The sequence below is a fragment of the Triticum dicoccoides genome, chromosome 7A, assembly GCF_002162155.2.
Source record: "Triticum dicoccoides isolate Atlit2015 ecotype Zavitan chromosome 7A, WEW_v2.0, whole genome shotgun sequence".
In the NCBI taxonomy this organism is placed as follows: domain Eukaryota; kingdom Viridiplantae; phylum Streptophyta; class Magnoliopsida; order Poales; family Poaceae; genus Triticum; species Triticum dicoccoides.
In genome coordinates, this window is record NC_041392.1 from 262,066,171 (window position 1) to 262,074,737 (window position 8,567).

Below are 8,567 nucleotides of genomic sequence, written 5' to 3' on the forward strand. Positions count from 1 at the left end.
TGTGGCTACACCTTCGCAAGGACCGTTTTCCACAAGAACGCAAGTCTAAGCTTCAGCCACGAGCGGATGGACCATTCAACGTGCTTGCACGCTACAACGACAACGCTTACAAGATCGACCTCTGATACGTCTCCAACGTATCTATAATTTTTGATTGTTTCATGCTATTATATTATCTGTTTTGGATGTTTATGGGCTTTATTATACACTTTTTTTATTATTTTTGGGACTAACCTATTAACCCAGAGCCCTGTGTCAGTTTCTGTTTTTTCCTTGTTTTAGAGTATCGCAGAAAAGGAAAATCAAACGGAGTCCAATTGACCTGAAACTTCACGGAACTTATTTTTGGACCAGAAGAAGCCCATGGAGTATCAGAGATGCACCAGGAGAGTCCCAAGCTGCCCACGAGGGTGGGGGTGGGCGCGCCCCCTGCCTCATGGACAGCACGGAGGTCCACCGACGTACTTCTTCCTCCCATATATACCCATATACCCTAAAAACTTCGGGGAGCACAATAGATCGGGAGTTCCGCCGCCAGAAGCCTCCGTAGCCACCGAAAACCAATCTAGACCCGTTCTGGCACCCTGCCGGAGGGGGGAATCCCTCTCCGGTGGCCATCTTCATCATCCCAGCGCTCTCCATGACGAGGAGGGAGTAGTTCTCCCTTGGGGCTGAGGGTATGTACCAGTAGCTATGTGTTTGATCTCTCTCTCTCTCTCGTGCTCTTGAGGTGATATGATCTTGATGTATCACGAGCTTTGCTATTATAGTTGAATCTTATGATGTTTCTCCCCCTCTACTCTCTTGTAATGGATTGAGTTTTCCCTTTGAAGTTATCTTATTGGATTGAGTCTTTAAGGATTTGAGAGCACTTGATGTATGTCTTGCGTGGGATACCCGTGGTGACAATGGGGTATTCTATTGATCCACTTGATGTATGTTTTGGTGATCAACTTGCGGGTTCCGTGACCTTGGGAATCTATATGTAGGGGTTGGCACACGTTTTCGTCTTGACTCTCCGGTAGAAACTTTGGGGCACTCTTTGAGGTCCTATGTGTTGGTTAAATAGATGAATCTGAGATTGTGTGATGCATATCGTATAATCATACCCACAGATACTTGAGGTGACATTGGAGTATCTAGGTGACATTAGGGTTTTGGTTGATTTTTATCTTAAGGTGTTATTCTAGTACGAACTCTAGGGCTGTTTGTGACACTTATAGGAATAGCCCAACGGATTGATTGGAAAGAATAACTTTGAGGTGGTTTCGTACCCTACCATAATCTCTTCGTTTGTTCTCTGCTATTAATGACTTTGGAGTGACTCTTTGTTGCATGTTGAGGGATAGTTATGTGATCCAATTATGTTATTATTGTTGAGGGAACTTGCACTAGTGAAAGTATGAACCCTAGGCCTTGTTTCAACGCATTGTAATACCGTTTGTGCTCACTTTTATCATTAGTTACCTTGCTGTTTTTATATTTTCAGATTACAAAAACCTTTATCTACTATCCATATACCACTTGTATCACCATCTCTTCGCCGAACTAGTGCACCTATACAATTTACCATTGTATTGGGTGTGTTGGGGACACAAGAGACTATTTGTTATTTGGTTGCAGGGTTGCTTGAGAGAGACCATCTTCATCCTATGCCTCCTACGGATTGATAAACCTTAGGTCATCCACTTGAGGGAAATTTGCTACTGTCCTACAAACCTCTGCACTTGGAGGCCCAACAACATCTACAAGAAGAAGGTTGTGTAGTAGACATCAAGCTCTTTTCTGGCGCCGTTGCTGGGGAGGCGAGGAAACCGGCACTAACACCCCGTCAACTAAGCTATTTTCTGGCGCCGTTGCCGAGGAGGTTAGCGCTTGAAGGTATATCTTCAGATCTTGCAACCGAGTCTTTTTGTTTCTTATTTTAGCACTATTTAGTTTATAAAAGAAAACTACAAAAATATGGAATTGAGTTTGCCTCATACGCTTCATCTTTTTAATATCTTTCGTGAGTATGATGGAAAGAAAAATTGTGCCAAAGTGTTAGAAGAAGAATGCATTAAAATGTTTGGCACTAAATATTTGAATGATGAGCATGATTGCAATGTTGTTAGTATGAATTCCTTGAATATCCATGATGCTAATGATATGCAAGCCACAAGCTTGGGGAAGCTATGTTTGATGAAGATGATATTTTTTGTCCCCCAAATTTTGATGAGCAAATTTATTATGATGAAAGCATGCCTCCTATTTATGATGATTATATTGATGAAAGTGGATTTGGAGTGGTCATGGCTTTATTTTGTGATGAATCCACTATTCCAGAAGAGGTTCCAATTGATTATGAGAACAAAGTTGCTATCTATGATGATTATTGTGATGACTTGTATGCTATAAAGAATAATTATATCCATGAAACTTGTCATCATGATTTTAGTTTTCAATTGGATTATGCCTCACATGATAATTATTTTGTTGAGTTTGCTCCCACTATTATTCATGAGAAGAATTTTGCTTATGTGAAGAGTAATAAAATTTCTATGCTTGTAGATCATGAAAAGAATGCTTTATGTGATAGTTATATTGTTGAATTCATTCATGATTCCACTGAAAATTATTATGAGGTATGAACATATGCTTGTAGGAATTTCAATAATATCAAGTTTCCTCTCTATGTGCTTAAAGTTTTGAAGTTGTCCTTGTTTTACCTTCCTATGCAAGTTGATTCTTGTTCCCATAAGTTGTTTGCTCACAAAATCCCTATGCATAGGAAGTGGTTTAGACTTAAATGTGCTAGTCATATTCTTCATGATGCTCTATTTATGTTACAGTTCTTATCTTTTATGTGAGCATCGTTGAAATCATCATGCCTAGCTAGGGGCGTTAAACAATAGCGCTTGCTGGGAGGCAACCCAATTTTATTTTTGTTCCTTGCTTTTTGTTCCTGTTTAGTAATAAATAATTCATCTAGACTCTGTTTAGATGTGGTTTTATGTGTTTAATTAGTGTTTGTGCCAAGTAGAACCTTTGGGAAGACTTGGGGAAAGTCTTGTTGATCTTGCTGTAAAAACAGAAACTTTAGCGCTCACGAGAATTGCTGCCATTTTTTACTGGAGAGTGCTATTGTAACGCCCCGAGACCGATGTGCCAGGTGTCCTCTGCTTATTCGCTGTTGTTTCTTTGTCATTGCTTGCGTGTCATGCATTGTATATCATGTCATCATGTGCATTTCATTTGCATACATGTTCGTCTCATGCATCCGAACATTTTCCCTGTTGTCCGTTTTGCATTCCGGCGCTCCAATGTCACCTGGTGTCCCTTTCTACCTCTTTTCGTGTGCGGGTGTTAAATGTTTCCGGATTGGACCGAGACTTGTCATGCGGCCTTGGTTTACTACCGGTAGACCGCCTGTCAAGTTTCGTGTCATTTGGACTTCGTTTGATACTCCAACGGTTAACCGAGGGACCGAAAAGGCCTTTGAGTGTTGCAGCCCAACACCCTTCCAATTTGGCCCAAAACCCACCTAAACCCTCTCCATCATCTAGAGCGTTCGATCACGATCGCGTGGCCGCAAACCGCACCTCATTTGGACTCCCTAGCTCCCTCTACCTATAAATATGTGGCCCTCCCCGAATTTTCGCGCAGATGAAACCCTAGCCCCGCTCCTCGCGCCGCCGGACAAACTTCCCACCACCGGCCGGACATGTCCGCCGCCCTCAGCCACCTCACTCCGACCAATCGGAGTGTGCCACCTCACCGCCGCCAGCGCCCTCACCCACTCAGCACGCGCCACTTGTCCCCGCGCCTTCTCTCTCTCCTCCAGGAGCCGCCGCCGGCCCATAGAGCCCATGGTTGGCCCGCGCCGGGCCCGACCGCACGACCCGCGCATGAGCTCTTCCCGCGCCGCCCGTCCGTTGGCGCCTCGCCGGCGCGAACGCCTCTCCGCTGCCCTGCGTGCCCAGCACGCCTCGCCGCGCCTCCGCCGGCGTCCGGCCGGCGCGACCTCGCCGGGTCTCCGCCGGCGCCTGGCGCTCCCCGCCGCCGCCGCCTCACGGGCTCCTCCGCCCGGCGCCGCCCCGCCCTCGCCGGTCTCGTCCTCCACCGCCGCCGCACCAACTCCGGCCCGACCCCACAGGTGCTTCTCTGGTCATCTCCGGCGAACAGTGGATCGGGATGAACCTCGACTTCCGCGCCCCCGGCCGATCTGGATCTGAGATTTGAATCTCGGGGTTGACTTTTTCTCCTCTAACCCTAATTTATTTTGCATTCTTCCACATGCCATAAATCTGTCATTGTAGCTCCGATTCGCACGTGTAGCATATCAAAATGTTCGTCTCAGCGAGTACATCATTTCATCTCATTGCATCATTTTCATTTGAGCTCATCTTGATGCCCGAAATGCTGTTGGAAGAGGGCTATGTGGTGAATTTGTCAGTTCTGTTTCATCAAATAGCTATTTTTTCATTTTTGCCATGATTAATGTGTGCATGATATGACCCTGAGCTCTACATGTGTTTTGTTATATGCCATGCCATCTTTACAGTGGTGCTTGCCATGCATTTTTGTGATATTTGTGGTGACTAGCACAAGCTTGCAAAGTAGCGTAATCGGTAATGCTGATTTCAGGGACTTAGAATTTCACTAAGTCCTTGTCCTGTTTTCGTTGTTATGCCATATGTTCATGTTGTTTTCTAGTGATCCGTGCCTCTTTTGAGAATGATCAGTAAGGATGTTTTGTTAACATTGTGGTGCTCTATCCATCCATGTCTTTGTTTGCATTTATGAGCACCCTAGCTTGAGTCAATCGAGCTCTACTTTTGCTATAAAGTGAATCCTGGCAGATTGTTGACTTGTTTAGCGATTTTGCCGAGGTTGTTTCTATTGATCCGTGCATGATATGATGTTGTTCTTGCCATGTCTAGCTTCTATGCTATGTATTCTTGATGGGTGTATTCTTAGTTTGTCATGCCTTTCTCTATAGTGAGTGCATCGAGCTCGTAAACATGCCTACTCGTTAACTTATTTGCATGCTCCAGTTTTTCACTAAGTCTGAATCTGTTTATGTTTTTGCCATGTTCACATGCTTGCAATTGTATTTTCTGATCCCTTTTGGCTCAAGGTCACTAAGGGACTTTTGTTAAGTGCTTTGAGTAGCTTCATGCCATGGCTTGATTTACCATGTTAAGTTCCTGTAGCATGTAGTTTTCATGCTCTAAAGTATGCTTCCTGATGATAAATTCTAGACTTGTGTTAATTTCACCAAGTCTGAAACCTGTTATCATTTGCTCTTTTGCCATGCTTGTTTGAACCTGTTAATGGATGAATTAGCCGTAGCTCAGTGTTCATCTTTTGTCAAGCATCTTGAGTGGATCCCTTCCATGTATTTTGTTGCCATGTTTGAGTGTTGTAGCATATTTATCTTGTTGCATTTAGTTGGTCACTTGCTGATTATCGCAGACCAGTGCCATATTTGTTTTGCTTGCCATTTCCAAACTGTGCATCCGTTTCCGGTGATCTTTATATCGATTTCAACCGAAATCACATCCTATTTACAGTGGCACTCTTGGATTTCCAAGTTGAGGACAGGTTCAATCATTCCTTTGCAAGTCATGCATATGCATCGCATACCGTATCCCGCATATCATACCATGTTCATGTGTTGGTTGTTTACTATGTTGTGTGCTTCTTTCCGGTGTTTGCTTCTTCGGGTTGGTTCCGATAACGTCGCGTTTGTGAGGACTCGTTCGACTACGTCCGTTTGTCTTCTTCATGGACTCGTTCTTCTTCCTTGCGGGATTTCAAGCAAGATGGCCATACCCTCGAAATCGCTTCTATCTTTGCTTGCTAGTTGCTCGCTCTTTTGCTATGCCTATGTTGCGATACCTACCACTTGCTTACCATGCCTCCCATATTATTGAACCAAGCCTCTAACCCACCTTGTCCTAGCAAACCATTGTTTGGCTATGTTACCGCTTTGCTCAGCCCCTCTTATAGCGTTGTTAGTTGCAGGTGAAGATTGAAGTTTGTTCCTTGTTGGAACATGGAGATGTTGTTCCTTGTTGGAACATGTTTACTTGTTGGGATATCAAAATATCTCTTATTTAATTAATGCATCTATATACTTGGTAAAGGGTGGAAGGCTCGGCCTTATGCCTGGTGTTTTGTTCCACTCTTGCCGCCCTAGTTTCCTTCATATCGGTGTTATGTTCCCGGATTTTGCGTTCCTCACACGGTTGGGTTATAATGGGAACCCCTTGACAGTTCGCTTTGAATAAAACTCCTCCAGCAAGGCCCAACCTTGGTTTTACCATTCGCCACCTAGCCTTTTCTTTTTCCTTGGGAGTCGCACTCTCGAGGGTCATCATTATTTTAACCCCCCCCCCCCGGGCCAGTGCTCCTCTGAGTGTTGGTCCACCTTGTCAGCCGCCGATGGCCACCAGGGGCAACTCTGGGCTGGCCTACCAGAAGTTTGGACAATCCGGTGTGCCCTAAGAACGAGATATGTGCAGCTCCTATCAGGATTTGTCGGCACATTCGGGTGGTTTTGCATGTCTTGTTTTACCATTGTCGAAATGTCTTGTAACCGGGATTTCGAGTCTGATCGGGTCTTCCCGCTAGAAGGAATATCCTTCGTTGACCGTGAGAGCTTGTGATGGGCTAAGTTGGGACACCCCTGCAGGGATTTGAACTTTTGAAAGCCGTGCCCACGGTTATGGGCAGATGGGAATTTGTTAATGTCCGGTTGTAGAAAACCTGAAGTTGACCTTAATTAAAATACATCAACCGCGTGTATAATCGTGATGGTCTCTTTCCGGCGGGGTCCGGGAAGTGAACACGGTGTTGGAGTTATGCTTGACGTAGGTTGTTCTAGGATCACTTCTTGATCATAGTTTCTCGATCGTGCTTTGCCTTCTCTTCTCGCTCTCTTTTGCGTATGTTAGCCACCATATATGCTAGCGCTTGCTGCAACTCCACCTCATACCTTTTACCTTACCTATAAGCTTAAATAGTCTTGATCGCGAGGGTGCGAGATTGTTGAGTCCCCGTGACTCATAGATACTTCCAAAACCAGTTTGCAGGTGCCGATGTCACCGAGCAGGTGACGCAACCAAGCTCAGGAGGAGCTCGATGAAGATCTTATCCTTTGTGTTGTTCTGTTTCCAGTGGATCAGTAGTGGAGCCCAGTCGGGACGATCGGGGATCTGTGTAGCATTTGGGGTAGTCTTCTTCTATTTTGGTTCCGTAGTCGAACCTTGATTGTATCTGGATGATGTAATGCTTTATTCATGTAATTGTGTGAAGTGGCGATTGTAAATCAACTATGTATCTCTTTCCCTTATGTATTACATGGGTTGTGTGAAGATTACCTCACTTGCGACATTGCTTTCAATGCGGTTATGCCTCTAAGTCGTGCTTCGACACGTGGGAGATATAGCCGCATCGAGGGCGTTACAGCTATTTAGTTAATTCTTTTTGCAGATGATTAATAGACAAATTACTCAGGTCCACCAATTTATTTTAGAATTTTATGAGTTCCATAAGTATACGTTTGATACAGATTACTACAGACTGTTCTGTTTCTGACAGATTCTGTTTTCTATGTGTTGTTTGCTTATTTTGATGAATCTATGAGTAGTATCGGAGGGTATGAACCATAGAGAAGTTGGAATACAGTAGATTTTACACCAATATGAATTTAGAATGAGTTCATTACAGTACCTTATGATGGTGATTTGCTTTCTTATACTAACGGAGCTTATGAGTTTTCTGTTAAGTTTTGTGTTGTGAAGTTTTCAAGTTTTGGGTAAAGATTTGATGGACTATGGAATAAGGAGTGGAAAGAGACAAAGCTTGGGGATGCCCAAGGCACCCCAAGGTAATATTCAAGGACAACCAAAAGCCTAAGCTTGGGGATGCCCCGGAAGGCATCCCCTCTTTCGTCTTCGTTCATCGGTAACTTTACTTGGAGCTATATTTTTATTCGCCACATGATATGTGCTTTGCTTGGAGCGTCAATTTATTTTGTTAGGATTTGCATGCTGTTTGAATAAAATACCAAGATCTGAAATTCTTTAATGTTATAGAGTCTTCACATAGTTGCATAATTATTGAACTACTCATTGATCTTCACTTATATCTTTCGGAGTAGTTTGTCGTTGCTCTAGTGCTTCACTTATATCCTTTTAGAGCACGGTGGTGGTTTTATTTTATAGAAATAGTTGATCTCTCATGCTTCACTTATATTATTTTGAGAGTCCTTTAGAACAGCATGGTAGTTTGCTTTGGTTATGGAACTAGTCCTAATATGATGGGCATCCAAGATGGATATAATAAAAACTTTCATATAGAGTGCATTGAATACTAAGAGAAGTTTGATACTTGATAATTGTTTTGAGATATGGAGATAGTGATATCAAAGTTGTTCTAGTTGGGTAGTTGTGAATTTGAGGAATACTTGTGTTGAAGTTTGCAAGTCCCGTAGCATGCACGTATGGTGACCGTTGTGTAACAAATTTGAAACATGAGGTATTATTTGATTGTCTTCCTTATGATGGCGGTCGGGGACG